At 40.3% G+C, this 10,007-nt stretch overlaps 1 long non-coding RNA gene across 1 annotated transcript; it reads right to left on the bottom strand.

Moving 5' to 3' along the window:
- On the bottom strand, positions 1 to 8,147 carry LOC125954568 (uncharacterized). Its single transcript, XR_007469043.1, has 3 exons — positions 7,948 to 8,147; positions 7,781 to 7,858; positions 1 to 2,535 (listed from the first exon to the last, which is right to left on the bottom strand). It is a non-coding gene; the product is annotated as an uncharacterized LOC125954568 (long non-coding RNA).
- Between the last annotated feature and the right edge of the window lie 1,860 nt (positions 8,148 to 10,007).

Below are 10,007 nucleotides of genomic sequence, written 5' to 3'. Positions count from 1 at the left end.
ACGGCCGAGCTAAACCAAGCTCTAATCTCAGCACCTCACTAAGAGTGCCAAAACAAGCCACAATAAGATGACTATGCGCTTTGTTAACGCGGCTCCATCTTTCCATTAAACTCAACGGCCGAGCTAAACCAAGCTCTAATCTCAGCGCCTCACTAAGAGTGCCAAAACAAGCCACAATAAGTTGAGCGAGGAAGACGAAGAGGTCTCTCCGTTTTGACCAGAGCAAGAGAGCTAGATATCACTCCCGGTATAGCCTATGTTTGGTCTGGGACATAGGAGTCGTAAATTGGTTTGAAATAGCTTTGTAGATTAACAACGACTCGCACTAGCTTGCAAGATCGAACGGTACACTTATTTGTGTTGCATCGTCCATGTTGCCGACCGACCAATATCCGACTGTATGGAATTCCGTTTTGTTGAACTTCTTGCCGGGCATAAAGATCTCTAATTTAACTTTCACTTCTTTGCCATGAACATGGCGGCTTTCGGTGGCATATTCCATGCGCACAACCTGTTGTTTGGTTGTTAGCAACCAACAGTCTGTGGTGCTTTGCGCAACGAGTTTACATCTCATCGTAAACCGTACCACCTGGAACCGGCCATCCATATCCAGATTTTCCAGTTTAGGGTAGTCCATGTAAATGGGCTTCTTTCCTTTAGATATTTCAAAGGATTTCCAGCACCATTTAATAATATTTTATTTCGAATGGCCTCTATAAAGCACTCGACACGGTCAGTACTATTGAATTGGTACAGTCCGTGTCTCTGTACTTCCTCCTCGAGGTGCAGCAATATATGGAATTTAATTGAACTATATTGTGCATGCTCGGGACATTCGTCAGTCAACTCATTCAAAAATTGTTGAATGAGTCTATGCGCCATTTTAATGTTCTGGCCTTTGGTGCAATAGAATACAATTGCAGTATGCAGGCACAGGTACATTTTATAAAATAATGGCTCTAGTATAATTTTAAATATTGCTGGGCCAGCGTAATAAAATACGAAGCCCAACATTTCAGGGCACCACCATATATCGTCTTTAAGATTGCTTGATAGCGGTGGCAGCTCATCGAACCCCATAGAATAGGGTATTTCGATCCCTGCGCAAACCTCGTTAAATTTAAGCGGATCCAAATGTCCGCTTTCCATAAAAATAATGAGTAATGATTTAAATACTCCATAGTTAATAATGTGACGCATATCGCCAATTAATATGATGATTAATATATGATTAACTTAATTAATATATATGATTAACTGATACTGCAGTAATGCAGACTCGGAATAGGGTTTTCCACCGAGATAATGCCCTCTGTAACACCCAGCTCGGAAAGGTTCATCGAGCCGTGGGCTGGGCAGGGGATTTTTGAAGAAATTAATATTTGCCCTAACAATATGGCAAAAACGGCAAATTTGATCGGCACCCCATGGCACCGTGTCGGCCATTCTATATTGGGCCTCTAAATCACCACCAAAAATGCGTAGGGTAACACTTCTGGTTTTGCCATTGAGCACAAAGTTCCTCATTTCGTTCAGCTCGTTCACCGCCGGTTGAAGAAGGCTTGGCGGTGGAGCATCTAAACCGAAATAGGCACCCGCGAGAAAGGGGTGAAGGAACTCTTTTAGTTCGGTGACATCGTATGCCACGAACCATAATTTATATTCGGCATAGCTTACGACCTTTATGGGCGCTCCATCAGCCCAAAGGTCAATATTGCAGACTGTGATTGATAACTGCTGCAATACTTTGGCAAGGCTATCCTTCACACTAAGGTGGTGATAGTTGCCCGTGCCCATTTTATCCCCTTTATATTCTTCAATGCTTTGAGCATTCTCTCCGGGAGTTTCGCTAAAGGTAAAAAAGATGAAAAGGTTGTTAGATATAAAATTCAACTTCATATTTAATATAATATGGTGTTCGAATTAATAAGAAGATATGCCGCTTAAATGGATCTTCCAGCAGGATAACGATCCAAAACACACAAGCAGGCACGCCAAGGCACGGTTTACTGAGAAACATATTGAAGTCTTGGATTGGTCGGCACAATCTCACGACCTCAATCCAATCGAAAACTTATGGTGCGACATTTATGATTCCCAAACCATCAAATGCGCAAGAATTGTGGACCACAGTTCGCCAAGTCTGGGAAAATATCCCCGAATCAAAATGGCGAGCATTGGTTGACTTTATGCCACGTAGATGTGCTGCTGTAATTCAAAACAGGGGGTACACTACAAAGTACTGATGTTTACAATCAATATTATGGAAGGAATTCATCGTTTTCCTTTATTTTTGTGGATGTCTTTGAAACATTTATGTTTTGCTCTTATTATTTCGTACATCCCTCAAATCGAAAATATTTTTTTTCTATATTATAATTCATTATTGCAGAACAGAATACAGCTCATTGTTATGATATTTCAAGAGGTATTCCAACTGTAGCGAAAATTGAAATAAAAAACACGTAACTCACGTAATCAGATTTTTTTGCGTTCAGAGAATCAGAAGGCCCGCTCTTATTAATTCGAACACCACTGTAAATATAATACATAATAAATAAACTTTAACAATACCCAACTTCATAAAAAAATCCCACTTCGCTTTCAAATATATTTTGTTCGAAATCAAGAATCAATTCAACAATCCCCTTGCGCTGTTCACAATAATAGCAGTGGGTTCATTGGTTTCTGTGATTATTTTACAAAAACTTTCGCAAATTTTGTCTGTTCATTAATCGGTAGGAATATGTAAGACAAAAAAAAAGCATGAAGGTTTGGTTTTTATAGCAGAATAATGGGACGCGGTAAACATTGTTCTGTAGGGTTGCGGAATTTAATTTAAAAAAAATGAAAAAGGAAGGTAAATCGTACACTCACATTAAAAAATGACTTGTATGCTCGGCCACAATGATCAGTAATGCCTTAATTTTGAAAGCAAAGGCAGAAACTCGTGGCCGGAAGCGATGCAAATCCCGGAAAATTAACCAAAAGATAGCCAACTTATCGCGTCATCCAACAAAGCGATCCCAGTACAACGCATTTTTTTTTCTTTTCAAATTTAATATTCTCATGTGATAATACCGACAATATTGAAATACTGCTATTTTTGTGAACAGTTATTTTTTTGGTTATTTTGAGTTGCCCTTATATAAAAAAAATTTTTCAGAAAAAACAATGAATTCTTGTTTAGTTTTTGTTCGCTTTTATACCCAAAAAAAACATTTGGAATCGATGCATGAAATACCATTCTATGTCACTTTTTATCTCTTGAACCACGCACTACTATTTATTTCAACACAACTGTACGTACGCATCGCAAGTGAGATGATTAGGATAATTTAATTAGCGGTGATTTTCGACCTGCTGTATCAACACTAGAGAAAGAGTTCTTACAAAGTTCTTAAAATAAAATAAATATCCTTAGCTCCTTCAATAAAGAAGTCTACAAATGCTGCTACAGTTACAAAAATTTCTGGCGCTGCGATGGTGATTGGGTATAAATCAATGGACTCTCCAACTAACTTCAATATATTGCTAAGAAATCTTCAACCTCCAAAGCATTGAAACGACATTGGTCCGCCAAAGACGAGAATCATCTGTTCGATTGCAATATACTGCGAGGAAGGTTGGAAGAAATTTGAAGTTTGATTTAGAGTATGATAATGCCTAAATATACAAATAAAGCTCAACGAATGTTATGTTCGGCAGGAAACCAGCCATCTGGACCTGGACCAGGCCGAACTCAATGAGTTATTGGTAGGTCGACGAGTTTTCTTAAAAACATTCGAAAATACAATTAGTGTTTTCAACATCTTTGGACAACTTTATGTCTACTTTCAAGGTTCAAGGACCATCAAGTCGCATCGCTACACACCAAGCACGTTCCTGCAATGCAGATCGTGGGAGCTACAATTAATAATAAATATTAATAATAATAGAAACATAATGAATTGGTTAGACTTTTCAAAACAGCTCTGGACGTTATGCCAACAACCGTCATCTATTGGCATACGAGCTGACAAAAGACCTGCTGGACAGCATGAAAGGCCCAATCGCAGAGGTTGCCGTTTCGTTTGTAGACGAAGGATGTGGTAAGCAAGGAGAGGATGAGTATCATTTTAATATCAAAATGATTAATCCGTTGACAGTTGAGCAAAACAATTAGTAGTTACAGTTAGCAACTGTTGATGTTATTGTTTTTATTTTCATTTTTAAGTTAACTCTCTTACACACTAACTCTGACACTCTGCACACTGACTCTACTACAGTGACCGGCATAAGTAAAAGCCCACCCCTTGATTTTTGTAGATTTTTGACTATAAATCCTACATTTTCTATCGTATCCGGCAAGTGTTGTGGTTTTCTTGTAGGTTTAACATTCCTCTTTCAGTTTCACTAGCTTTCATCTCGTTTGGGTTGATAACAAATTTTTGATAAATGTTTAAATGAGAGATGGTCGATCACAGATGTGACAAAAGTAAAAGCCCACTTTACAATAAATATTATTGTGACTCTAATAAAGCCCCCTGGTAACTATATCTTTGTAAGGCCTTTAGTTTACATCTGTTTTAAAGTTTTAGGTCCCCCCCCCCCCCCCCCCCCATTATTGTTTACAGTAATTTAATCCATTAATCGTAGTAGTTCCAGTAGTAAGTCGATTGCGCACGGGTTTTCGCTAAAGAAATGGGTGTATGGGAGGAAAAAAAATCGTTGCATGCCTGAAATCTTCTTATGCAGCATTGATTCAATCATGTGTCTCAACAGATATTAGCAGAAAAAATATTATTAGTAGGGGACACCTTTATGCCATCATGACTAATCACCAATGTTCATCAGAACAGCAAATGAGATTTTAAAACGGACGTTCTGGGAAGACGAATGATCGAACAAATGATAAAAGCCATTCCGGAGATTAGGAAATCGTTAGAATTAACTATCTGTTCCATCATGAAAACCCTGTCGCTGTCTATTTTGGAGCAAACTATGCCACATTAGATTAGCTCTACATGAGTACAAGAGTGCGTATGCTAAAAGTCTTCCGTTTATAAGCCAAAAAATATGGTTAAACGTTTGAATTTCACCCGGAAATGTGTAACCAAGTTAAAAGAAGGCTAGAGCAATGTTCTATAGTCTGACGAATCATAAATGGAAACATTTAATATAAACTATCACGAAAGAGATTGGCGAAAATAAACCATGGTTTGCAAGAACGTAATGTACCGGTCATAATCAAGCACGGAGGTGGTAGTATGAAGTTGAAGGGTGGATTTTCCATGGCTTTTAAGGACAATTTAAAGAAAATGATGGTATTATGGCGGGCGAAAATTATGTTGACATCCTTAATAACTATTTGATGGACTCAGTACGAATAAGCCCATTTAAAAGCACTTTTCTTATGCAACAGGGCAGAGATCCCAAACATACTGCTAAAATAACTAATATTTTTTAATGTTCCCGCGTCACTCCCCTTCTCAAATGGCCTTCTCAAAGCCAAGATTTTCAACGGATCAAGAATTTGTGGGAAATTTTAGATAAAAATTTCATTAAGAATTATGTTATTATCAAAACAATTATTTTTTTGGAAGTTATTCAACAAGTTTGAACCTCAATACACCTGAAATCGTGTAGACGTCATGCCAAAACACCTGTAACTTAAAATCCGAGCTAAGGATGGACCATATTCATTGTTAAGCAAATTTCATTGTAGGTGGGCTTTTACTTTTGTCACATCTGTGATCGACCATCTCTCATTTAAACATTTATCAAAAATTTGTTATCGATCCAATCGAGATGAAAGCTAGTGAAACTGAAAGAGGAATGTTAAACCTTCAAGAAAAACACAACATTTGCTGTTTACGATAAAAAATATAGGATTTACAATCGAAAATCTACAAAAATCAAGGGGTGGGCTTTTACTTATGCCGGTCACTGTATATATATCTATCTAATACTATCTTATACTGACTATCACACTCTGCCTCACTCCTAACCAACTGTTATGGCGTGCCCGGGCACGAATAACAGCCACTCACTTTATGTTGACAACCTCTTGAATCTGTTGTCGGCTGCTACTGGCGAGCTGGTATGGTGAAATGGGACGACGAACGACCGACCCAGGGACTGGTGACTCACAAAAACGAATCGGATCCCGAGATGCTGTTGATGTCGAGATCGGATGCTGCTACAGGATGTTGGTTAACATTAGTTTTAGTAACATGCTGAGCGAATGCAGGTTCCGTGGACTGTTTGGATCCTTTGGTGAGAGCACCGCTATCCGATGCTAATCGTTTTATTTTTTTTTCATTATTTTTTTTATCACCAACACCATCACTACTACTCGTATTAGCATATGGAGTATCTGGATCTCCCGATCCACCATCGGTGGCGAGTTGGAATGGTAGCCATCGTTTCATCGTCGCCTTTAATGCCATTAGGCCATTACACCTAGCACCTCGGCTAATGTGGTGCAGGATTAGCAGGATGTTAATTTACCTTTCGTCTCACCACGGGTGTATTCCTTCGAAACGCCATGACCAACCGACCGACCGCACAGGTTGGTCGGACGACCAACTCCTTTGGCCAGCAAACTATGGCAGCTACTTTTCTACCCAACTAGCACCGTGGGTGTGGGGTAATGAGCTGATTTGCAGACCGATCACCAGACCGATCGTTGACCGTAAGAAGCGTGGGGCTTTATCATAGCGTCAGAGTTTTCTCGGATTTCGAATTCCCCGAGCCAGACCAGAGCCAGATGATTCTGCTTTGGCCAGTAAGCATGATTGATGCCATTTGCCCCAATCCAGAATGAGACGAATGAAGTCTTACGAATCCACAGGTCGCAACTGAAATGCAAATAAGCCGTCTCGTGCCGGTGCCACGTTGGTTTGTGAAAAGAGGAAACCTTTTGCCAGCATCTTGATGATAAACGTGGTTTTATGAAGATCTCTTAGCAAGAGACTAACAGTTTGAGTTGAAACAGCCGGTCGATTACGGGGTTTAATCTAATGAAAAATGTACCGCATCAAACAAACAGAAAATGGAACCACCTGGCCATCCTAACCCGGGACAGCGCTCCACGACTACGACATTGATTGCCTTACATCGAACATGCTATCGATAGTATTAAATAACCGTGCGCAACTGGTGATAGGCATCGTAGCGATTGCGCTTGTGATGTGACCTTGAATCCTTCAGCCGGATGGGAGTAATATGTGCTCGTCCGCGGTCCAGTCCACCTCCTCCGCAGACTCCTCGACTACTTCCGAACGAGCCTCGATCGCAGCAACCACCGCTGTCTGCCCCTGTTACGGTTGCCGCCTCTACCGTAAACACCGCCGAGACTGCCACTATCACCCTTCGGAGTCGTACAGCGATTACACTTATTACGCCAGGCGTTCCTGTTATTTCAATGACCACAGTTCCAATCACCTTCGCGATCGCGGACCACCTCCGGTGCATGCAAATTCACTGCAGCCTAGTATCGTCATACGTGACCATTCATGTTCTCCTTGTCTTTGTCCATCCAGACTTTTGGCTTCTGGGTGCGCTTATCTTGTTTGATCACGCCAACCGAACCGGACCTCTCGACGAGTTCCTCTTTTGTCGTTTACGGTGTCCTTGGATGAAGATGATGTCCTCCTGAGCGATCATTTAATCGTCACTACGAGCAACTGCACTAAACACTGTTATCCAACGAACTGCACTACTGTTTAGTGCAACTGTACTAAACACGGTTATCGAAACTTAACTATATAAACGAATTAAACTATTAGATACTTACGGTTCTCGAATGATGGGCCGTGTTCTTTTTTCCATATTCCTTTTTTCGTACTAAGTCGCACTAGTCATCAATTGCAACCTGCAAATATGTTACAAAAAAAATTGGTATTAATACCGTGATCTCTCAAATCATAGAGTGATCTATCTAATTGAACCAAATTCACTTACCCAGGACGTTGCTGTTGAAAATTGTTTGGATTGTTTTGGATGCAAAATCCAACCTCACTTCCACTTAAGAATCTTTCTTCGCACAAACGGGTGTTTCTTCGCACAAAACCAAACTTCGCACAAACTAAGCAAGCGAGTTTGGATGCAAAATCCAAGCTCACTTCCACTTAAGAATCTTTCTTCGCACACGGTCGTTTCTTCGCACAAAACCAAGCTGTGCGTGACGTGCGTGATTTTACGTGAACATAACCTGAAAACGTTTCATAGATAAAAAAAAATTGATTAGGCGGTGCCAGACGGGGCATTTTGGGGTTTTTACCCCTGTGGTAAAACTATTAGCACGGAGCTCTCACGGAGCACTCAAAAATTCATCTATTTGGTGGCAGGGTTGAATCATTAGCTAACGTCAAAGAAACGAGTGATCGGGAAAATGCAACTATTTGTCGCGTTTAGTTGTGATTAGGCTTGTGATTACGCGCTTTACGCTCTGTTGTGGGCCCGGTAAAAGACTGGGTAAAAACCCAGGTAAAAGACTGAAATAGGCCCCCCCACTCACGGTGAGTTACTGAGTGACCGGAAAAATCGCTGTTTTACTGGGAAAATGTAACTTTTCGGTAAAAGACTGAAATAGGCCCCCCCCCCCACTCACGGTGAGTTAATGAGTGACCGAAAAATCGTTAATTACTACTTTTTAGATAAGCAGACCTTCATAAAAATATGAGGAAACGTAAATAAATGTATTAGGGGAGGGGGGAGGGGTAGAAAAGTTACATTTTACCAGTAAAACAACGATTTTTTCGGTCACTCAGTAACTCACCGTGAGTGGGGGGGCCTATTTCAGGCCTTTACTAACTTTTCTACCCCTACCCCCTCCCCTGATACATTTAGGGGTAAAAGACTGAAATAGGCCCCCCCACTCACGTAGAGTTACTGAGTGACCGAAAAAATCGTTAAATACTACTTTTTAGATAAACCTTCATAAAAATATGCGGAAACGTAAATAAATGTATTAAGGGAGGGGGGAGGGGTGGAAAAGTTACATTTTACCAATAAAACAACGATTTTTTCGGTCACTCAGTAACTCACCGTGAGTGGGGGGGCCTATTTCAGTCTTTTACCAGCAAACCTTCATAAAAATATGCGGAAACGTAAATAAATGTAGGTAAAAGACTGAAATAGGCTCCCCCACTCACGGTGAGTTACTGAGTGACCGAAAAAATCGTTGTTTTAATGGTAAAATATAACGGTAAAAGACTGAAATAGGCCCCCCCCACTCACGGTGAGTTACTGAGTGACCGAAAAAATCGTTGTTTTACTGGTAAAATGTAACTTTTCCACCCCTCCCCCCTCCCCTAATACATTTATTTACGTTTCCGCATATTTTTATGAAGGTTTGCTTATCTAAAAAGTGGTATTTAACAATTTTTTCGGTCACTCAGTAACTCACCGTGAGTTTGGGGGCCTATTTCAGTCTTTTACCAAACCCACTATTAGCCACTAATTTTTGAGTTCTCCGTGAGAGGGGGTTCTCACGGAGAACTCAAAAATTCATCCATTTGGTGGCAGGGTTGAATCATTAGCTAAGATCAAAGAAACGGGTGATCGGGTAACGCAACCGAAAAAATCGTTGTTTTACTGGTAAAATGTAGCTTTTCCACCCCTTCCTCCTTCCCTAATGCATTTATTTACGTTTCCACATATTTTTATGCAGGTTTAATTATCAAAAAAGTGTTAATTAACGATATTTTTGGGCACTCAGTAACTTATCATGAATGGGGGGCCTATTTCTTTGTTTGTTTGGGTTTTGTAAATCATACTACGGTAAAAGACTGAAATAGGCCCCCCCACTCACGGTGAGTTACTGAGTGACCGAAAAAATCGTTAAAATACCACTTTTTAGATAAGCAAACCTTCATAAAAATATGCGGAAACGTAAATAAATGTATTAGGGGGAGGGGGGGGAGGGGTGGAAAAGTTACATTTTACCATTAAAACAACGATTTTTTCGGTCACTCAGTAACTCACCGTGAGTGGGGGGGGCCTATTTCAGTCTTTTACCG

Source organism: Anopheles darlingi, chromosome 3 (genome assembly GCF_943734745.1).
Source record: "Anopheles darlingi chromosome 3, idAnoDarlMG_H_01, whole genome shotgun sequence".
Taxonomy (NCBI): domain Eukaryota; kingdom Metazoa; phylum Arthropoda; class Insecta; order Diptera; family Culicidae; genus Anopheles; species Anopheles darlingi.
The sequence above is the reverse complement of the archived record's forward strand: the minus strand, read 5'-3'. Positions and strand labels throughout refer to the sequence as shown.